Source organism: Choloepus didactylus, chromosome 2 (genome assembly GCF_015220235.1).
Source record: "Choloepus didactylus isolate mChoDid1 chromosome 2, mChoDid1.pri, whole genome shotgun sequence".
NCBI lineage: Eukaryota > Metazoa > Chordata > Mammalia > Pilosa > Megalonychidae > Choloepus > Choloepus didactylus.
In genome coordinates, this window is record NC_051308.1 from 12,981,769 (window position 1) to 12,990,051 (window position 8,283).

An 8,283-nucleotide genomic window follows, 5' to 3' on the forward strand; every position below is an offset into this window, starting at 1 on the left:
ATTTGTCTATTTCTTCTTTAAGTTACATCAGTTTTTGCTTCATACATTTTAGAGCTCTTTTGTTTGGTGCATACAAATTGAATATTGTTATGTCTTCTTGGTGAAGTTACTCATTATCATTGTCTAATACACCCTTTTATATCTCATAATATTTTTTGTTTGGAGATCTACTTTGTCTGACATTGATATAACCACTCCAGCTTTCTTTTGATTAGTATTAGCACTGTATATATTTTTCCATCCTTTTTTTTCCTTAAGAATTATTTTGTTAAATCATAAATGTATAACAGCCTCTTAACTACACACAGTAAAATTTTTTTAAAAGGAAAATGTTATGTTTTATTATGCCATGATCCTGGCTAATAGCTTTTCAAAATTTTGAGAAAAATCTTTAAAAAGATTTCCATGTCACTTAAAACTTACAAATTTAACATTATCAAAGAAGGAATGCTTCTCCATTCTTACAAAGACCACTAGAAAGAAACAACAATTAAAACGCTAAGAAACTGTCTCAAAGGCATTTTGTTTTACAATCCTTCCTCCACAGTAATGTAATATTATTAAATAGTCCAATCCATTCACAAAATGGCTCTCTGCTTCTGCTTTGGTGTCTTCTGCCATATCACTGCCTGTTTATGCATGACTGATATAAGAGTTTCCTTAACAGTGTTATTTTGATAATCTGAAGCTGTTCTATCACCTCTGCGCTCTAACCCTCTCCTATTTATACAGTGTAGCCCATAGAAAATCAGAAGAAGTTCAACATCAGCTCCTCCCTCCATAACCCCCACTGCCTTCACTGCCTTCTGGACCATATTTTCCTCCACCATATTGTCCCCCCATGTTCCTGCTACCATCAAAGTTTCCACCCTTCATTGGACCATAGTTAGAAGGTTGTTGGTTATAATGTCCAAAATCATTGTAATTTCCACTTCCATAATTTCCTCCTCTATAGTTGTCATAACCACCTATGTAGCCCCCACCTTGGTTGCCATATCCAGGTCCTCCACCATATCCTCCTCCATAACTAGGGTTACCCCCATAATTGCCACCTCCAAGTCCTCCTCCATACCCATTATAACCATCTCCAAATCCATCAGATCCTCCTTAAAGTTACTTCCTGTTCCTGGTCCAAAATTTCCACCACCACCATGTGAATCTCCAAAACCAAAGTTGCCTCCTCTTCCACTTCTAGAACTTTGAACTTCCTGCATTTCTTGTTGAGATGAAGACTCTCTGACTTTGGCATTATGACAACTGGTGATATGGTACTTCCGCAGTACAATTTTATCAACAGAATCATGGTCATTAAAAGTAACAAAGCCACAGCCTCTTTTCTTTCCAGACTGCCGATCAGTAATTATCTCAATAGTATCAATTTTTCCATATTCCTTGAAGTAATCTCTAAGGTGATGTTCCTCAGTGTCTTCTTTAATTCCACCAACAAACAACTTCTTCACAATTACATAAGCCCCTGGTTTTCCAGATTCCTCTCTTGCCACAGCATGGTTTGGCTCAGCCACTCTCCCATCAACCTCAGCCATAGATGAAAAAGTCACAAAACCAAATTCTCTTGATCTTTTACTTGCAGAATCTCTCATCACCACACAGTATGTAAGTTTTAAAGCCACAAAACCAAATCCTCTTCATCTTTTACTTGCAGAATCTCTCATCACCACACAGTATGTAAGTTTTCCCCATTGCTCACAGTAGTTTCTCAAACTTTCTTCTGTGGTTTCAAACTTAAGCCACCAATAACGAGTTTGCACAATTGTTCCTTTTCTTTCTCTGTCATGGATTCAGTTGCTTCAGCCCAATTTCTGGCAGCTGAGCAAGATGAGAGACATCTCTGCAGATGAACATGAACTGGACTTGTTCTGGACTCATCCTGGTGCTGTTACGAGAACTGCCACTGCTCAGGAAACAATGCTGCTAGGAACACCTCTGCATGGGCCCCAGTGCTGCTGCTACTTCCATCCCTTTATATATTTTTTTACTTACCTATGACTTCATAATAAAAGTAAGTTTTTCATAGACAACATATAGTTGGATGTTACTTTTTTTCTCTAAACTAACAATCTCTGTCTTTTAAGTGGGAGTGTTTGGACATTTGCATTTAATGTAATATTGATGTGATTGGATTCAAATTTACTATCTTTCTAGTTGTTTTCTATTTGTTCCATCTGTTCTTTGTTTCATTGTCTTTCTTTTATTGACTTCTGTTTTGAGTATTTTTTTTTAATGAATTCCATTGTATCTCCATAATGGGCTTACTAGGATTCACAATATATAAATATTTAGCATTTTCTGCAGTCTGAACACAAATTTCTAACTGTGTGTTTATTTTTACATCTTATTTTGTGTTATTTATCCTACATGGGGTTCTCTGATCTTCTTGGCTCTAGGACTTACAATCTTTCATTATTTTTGAAAAATTCTCAGCCATTATCTCTTCAGTTATTTTCCCCCCCATTTATCTGTATCTTCCCTCTGTAGAACTCCAGCTAGCCATATTGTCCCACAACTCTTGGATACTATGCTCTCTGTCTCTTGGTCTCACCGTCTCTCCTTCTTCTGCCACTGTCTCTCCATTCTTACTCTTTTTATTTCATTTTGGATAACGTCAAAACTGCCATTTTCCTTTTTATAATATCAAAGTCTTGTTTTTAAGTTTACTTATTCTTTCCTCAGTGTTGTTGAGCCTAATCATTGAGCTCATTGAAGGCATTTTTCATCTCTCATATTGTGTTCTAAAAACATTTCTAGCACTTCCATTTGACTCTTATAATTTCTGTTTATCTGCTGAATTATTCCATCTAATCATGAATGTTGTCCAACTTTTCCAATGTAATAATCATAGTTATTTTAATATTTATTTCTAATGATTCCAACATTGGGTCATCTGACTCTAGTTCTGTTAATTGCTTTATGTCTTGGCAATGAGTAGGTTAGTTTTTTTCTCTCTTTTTTCTTGCAATTTTTTTGTCTAATACTGGAGATTGTGCGCAGCACAGTAAAAAGGAAGTAAATATTTATGTCTGTAAATGTGCAGTCCACTTCTCTGTAAAGGCCATTCATGTGTGAGTCAGTCTAGTCTGGGGCTGTCCTGGGTTTGTGTTCTTTTGTTGTATGTGCATGCCTCTTCTTCTTCAAGGTCATTCATGTATGAGTCTGGGATAAATCTGGGTTTGAACTCCTTTGTTGTTAGAGTTTCAGTGCACCACAGGGTTCAAATTCCTCTAATTGTGCCTCGTGATTAGGGTGTGATGCTGGGGTTCCAGATTGTTTTCTCAGTGTTTGTGCTCCACCATTAGCTTTAAAAGCCATTTTTGTGTACCTGCATCACACAGAATGTCTCTCTATGCTCTTTCCCCACATCTAGAGGTTGATTTTTCTTGCTTGTTATTCTCTGCTTGCTAGCCTGGAGGAGGCAGGCAGTGTTCTCTGCTGTCTTGGTTCAGCCTCAGTCTGGGGCAGACTCTGTTACTGGACTTTGGGGGTGAGATTTCCTCAGCGTTCCATTTCCTCCCCTTCATGGCAGTCAAACTTTGCCTTGTATTTGTGGAAGATCCTGGTCAGAGGAGAGTTTATTTTTTTGATTCTCAACCAGCATTAGGAAATCTCTATTTACGTTGGTATAGGATCCTGGACCCAGGACTATATCCTCCCCATTCCCCAAAGATAAAGTTTTTATTTTTCTTCTATCTCTTCCCCCCTATAACAATATATCCCCTTCCCTCAGGAGTTCAAGATGTTTACTCTATGAAAGAAGGTTCTAGGCAAGGGGGCAAGGTTTCAAGCCTTTTTCACAGTGGCAGCTGCTGTGCTTCCCAACTTTTGTACCATTAAGGGGTGCTCTCTTTATGTCCTATCCTTCCTTAAACTCTCTTGTGAGCACTCATTGGAGGTCTGTGGAAAACACCCTGTGAACGAGTACAAAATCCCCACTTGTATGGGTCTTCCATGGATTCCATACTGTTGTGTTGGCCCACACTTGACCTTTAGCAATTTTTTAAAATTTCAGCTGCTTTTTTCTTACCACTTCTGTGGCAATGTCCCCTCCTCCCATACGCTTTCAGAGGTGAGCCAGCCCATCCATCTTGACTCTTCTGGGGAAGGTTTTCCCTCCTTGAATGTCATACTAAAGTCAGTTCTTAGAAGGGTTCAAGAAATGTTGTGAGTTTATATTTTTTTCTTTTTTCTTTTTTTTTTTCTGTCATCATTACAGTGGGTCAATGTTCTTTCTTAGGTGGAGGTGGAACCCCAAGGAAGGTTTTCTAAACCTGAAGTATCCTTATCAAGTCCCAAAGCCTTCTTGGATGAAACTGAAACCTCTTGAATATTTTTTTTTTCAAAAAATTGAATCAGAATAGGAGTGGATGTATTTGAAAGCAAGGGTTCTAATCAACTTCTCACACCCTTGTAACTGGAGACAAAAATTGTCCTTTTGGTTGTGTTTTTGAAGGCATAGTGTCAAGTTCCAGTTAATTATATAATTATGTAGAAGGAATTTATAAATTTATGATAAAAGTTCTCTTTTGAGATATTTCCTGTTATGAGATAGCCTGTGTACTCTAGAATGAATTTTCTGATATGGATTAATTCAATAAAATTGCACACACACAGAGACACAGACACACATATACATATATGTGCGTACAAACAATGATTAGTTGATGGCCTTTGGAAAACAAGACTTTTTGTTAATTTAATTGTAAATTGATACATAACATCATAAAATGCACATAAGTGTACAGTTCAACAAGACTATTTTTAAGGTTTATCTACCTTTGAAATATAACCCTGTGCTATTAGAGGTTGATCTCTGTTTTCCATGTGAAGTATTCAGCTTCCATAACAATTAAGTAACAGAGAGAATGGAAATAATTATGTACTCAATTGAGCTGAATCTGTAGTTTTGCATGACAGCTTCTATTTCTCAACATACTTTCCCAAGTCCCAAAGCCTTCTTGGATGAAGTTAAAAACTCTTGATGTCTTTTGCCAAAACCTGAATCAGAACAGGAGCTGCTACAGTTGAATACAAGAGCTCTGATGATCTTCTCAAACCCTTGTAAATGGAGACAACTCCTGTTTCCCGTTACCTAGCTGGTGAGTGGGTTATAGGAAATTAGGGTTCCCATTCCAAGAGAAAAAAGAACTTTTTGGTTTGTCCATCTTCTTCCACTCAGAAGTGAGTTCTCTCTGGGGAAACCTCTACTTCAGACAAAGATGTAAATTCTCCTGATGATACTGGCCCTGAGAAAAGGACTATTTCTCTTTGTGGAACCTAAGTTTCTATAGTTGATCTGGACAACTATAGTTGTGTTGCTGACTCTGGTCAAAATAAGAGACCTCAGTCCATAGAGCTTCTTTACTGAGCAACTGCTCTTCTTAACACTTCCTGGGAATCAATGCTTGACTTCCTTGTCAGGTTTCAGTTTTCAGATCCCTGAGACTTCCCTTCCACATGTGATGTAATTGCCATCAGATGATCAAGGAAACTTTAGCAAAAGATCTAATAGAGACAGTTTTGACCATCTTCTTAAAAAATAGTAACCTGCAGACTCATACAGTCTTTTAGAGAGCTGGTTTATTAATTCACTATTTGTGAATTCACTCAGTATTTCAGTTTCTCCTCAAATATCTTAAAGAGGATGCCCCTGATTTTTATCCTCCATCATTACCAAATCAAGTAAACCAAAATGAAAAATTTGAGGACAACTTCATTCTGGTGTCTAGGTTATGGTTATAACAGAAGATGGAAAGGGGAAGGACCTAAAGAAGTTTGGAATTACTGCGTCATTCTTTTGCTAGAAGCACTAAGTCAAACCAGGCCTGTCTCCCTGATGAAGTGGTTCTTGGAGGTCCTGGGCTCCTATTGTCTCAGGGAAGACTAATCCATCAAGGATGAGAATTTCTGTATGCAGAGATAAATGGCAATTGCAATCATCTGACTTTCTCCAAGCCCAGGATCCAAACTCTCCAGGGATGAGGAATCCCAGTTATCCATGCAAGTTCCCAGTTGGCTGTTGAGCATGGTTTTCTCTTCATGCACAAAAACTGAAGTCTTAATCAAAAGAACTCACTTCTCTTGGGAAGATCTGGAATTGCCTTGCTAATCCTTTAAACACAGAGTCATCCCTACAGGTGTGACTGAATAGCACTGACTTGAACCTTGAATAAAAGGCTTGAGAGTAAAGCTGACTCCACTTTAGGGAACATCTCTCATAAGGCAGTTCTCCTCCCTGGCACATTTATTTTAGGAAGGTGTGTTGCTCCTAACCACCCCCACCCCCCACCCCCGCCCCAGTTCTCCCTGGCTAGTCAGCACCACCTGATTTCGCTATCCCTGGCCTGTGGTCCTTCTGTGGGTTAACTTGCCCAGAGATGACCCTACAGGGTCTAATCAGCAATTCCAGACACCTTAAACCTAACAGCTTAAACCTTAACAGACTCAGTAGTTCTGAGTTAATACCATTGTATTAGTTAGGGTTCTCTAGGAAAACAGCATCACAAGAGATATCTATAAATATAAAGTTTTATTAAAGTGTCTCATGAAACTGTGGAGATGCATGAGTCCAAATTCCATAGGGCAGGATGCACAAGTCCAGATTCTATAGGGCTGGATGAACAAGTCTAAATTCCATATGGCAGACAGCAAACTGGCAACTCTGATGAAGGTGTTTGATGAACTCCTCAGGAAATGCTTCACTGGCTAGCCAAAGAAGAAGTGAAGGTCCTCTCTCTCTCTTCCTTAAAAGTCTTCAATTGATTAGATTAAATCAGCTAATAGAATTCTCTTATTGTGGAAGACATGCCCTTCATTGATGCATTCAGTCACAGCAGCAGTCAATTGACTGATGATTTAAGAAACCAGCCTTCTGGTTTATTAACCAGCCACAAATGTCCTTGCAGTAACGGTTAGGCCAGTGCTTGCTTACAAGACACCTGGACATCATCACTTGGCCAAGTTGACACATAAACCTAAACAGAAAAGCTTCTAGTTTTGAGGGGGGACTGGAACAAGATAAGGCTCTGCAAGAGGTCCAGGCTGCTGTGCAAGCTGCTCTGCCACTTGGACCATATGATCCAGCTGGTCCAATGGTGCTAGAAGAGTCAGTGGCAAATAGAGATGCTATTTGGAGGCTTTGTCAGGCTCCTATAGTAGAAACCCAACATAGGCCCGTAGGATTTTGGAGTAAAGCCTTACCATCCTCAACAGATAACTACATTCCTTTTGAGAAACAGCTTTTGGCCTGCTACTGGGCCTTAGTAGAGACAGAATGCTTAACCCTGGGCCACCAAGTTACCATGAGACCTGAGTTACCTATTATGAGCTGAGTGTTGTCCGACCCACCAAGCCATCAAGTTGGGTGTGCACAGAAGCACTCCATTGTAAAATGGAAATGGTATATACAAGATAGGGCTCAAGCAGATCCTGAAGGCACATGTAAGTTGCCTGAGGAAGTGGCCCAAGTGCCCATGGCCCCCATTCCTGCCATATTACCTTCTGTTTCCCAGCCCACAGCTGTGGCATCTTGGGGAGTTCCTTACAATTAGCTGGCTGAGGAAGAGAAAACTTGGGCCTGGTTTGCAGATGGTTCTCCCCATTACGCAGGTACCACCAAAAGTGGACAGCTGCAACACTGCAGCCCCTTTCTGGGATGTCCCTGAAGGACAGTGGTGAGGGAAAATCCTCCCAGTGGGTGGAACTTCGAGCAGTGCACCTGGTTGTTCATTTTGCATGGAAGGCAAACTGGCCAGAGATGTGTTTGTATACTGATTCATGGGCTATTGCTAATGGTTTGGCTGAATGATCCGGGTCTTGGAAGGAACATGATTGGGAAATTTGTTACAAAGAGGTCTGTGGAAGAGGTATGTGGATAGACCTTTCTGTGTGGGCAAAAAACATGAAGGTATTTGTGTCCCGTGTGAATGCTCACCAGAGGGTGACTTCAGCAGAGGAAGATTTTAATAATCAAGTGGATAATATAAGCTGTTCAGTGGATACCAGTCAGCCTCTTTTCTCAGCCTCTCCTGTCATTGCCCAATGAGCTCATGAGCAAAAGTTGTCATGGTGGTAGGGATGGTAGTCATGCATGGGCTCAGCAACATGGACTTCCACTCACCAAGGCTGACCTGGCCACAGCCACTGCTGAGTGCTCAATCTGCTAGCAGCAGAGACCCACACTCAGCCCCTGATATGGCACCTTACCCTAGGTGGTCAGCCTGCTACCTGGTGGCAGGTTGATTACATTGGACCACTTCCATCACAGCCATC

At 40.1% G+C, this 8,283-nt stretch overlaps 1 pseudogene; it reads right to left on the bottom strand.

Moving 5' to 3' along the window:
- Window positions 1–765: 765 nt before the first annotated feature.
- On the bottom strand, window positions 766–1,795 carry LOC119511086 (annotated as a pseudogene).
- Window positions 1,796–8,283: the final 6,488 nt, after the last annotated feature.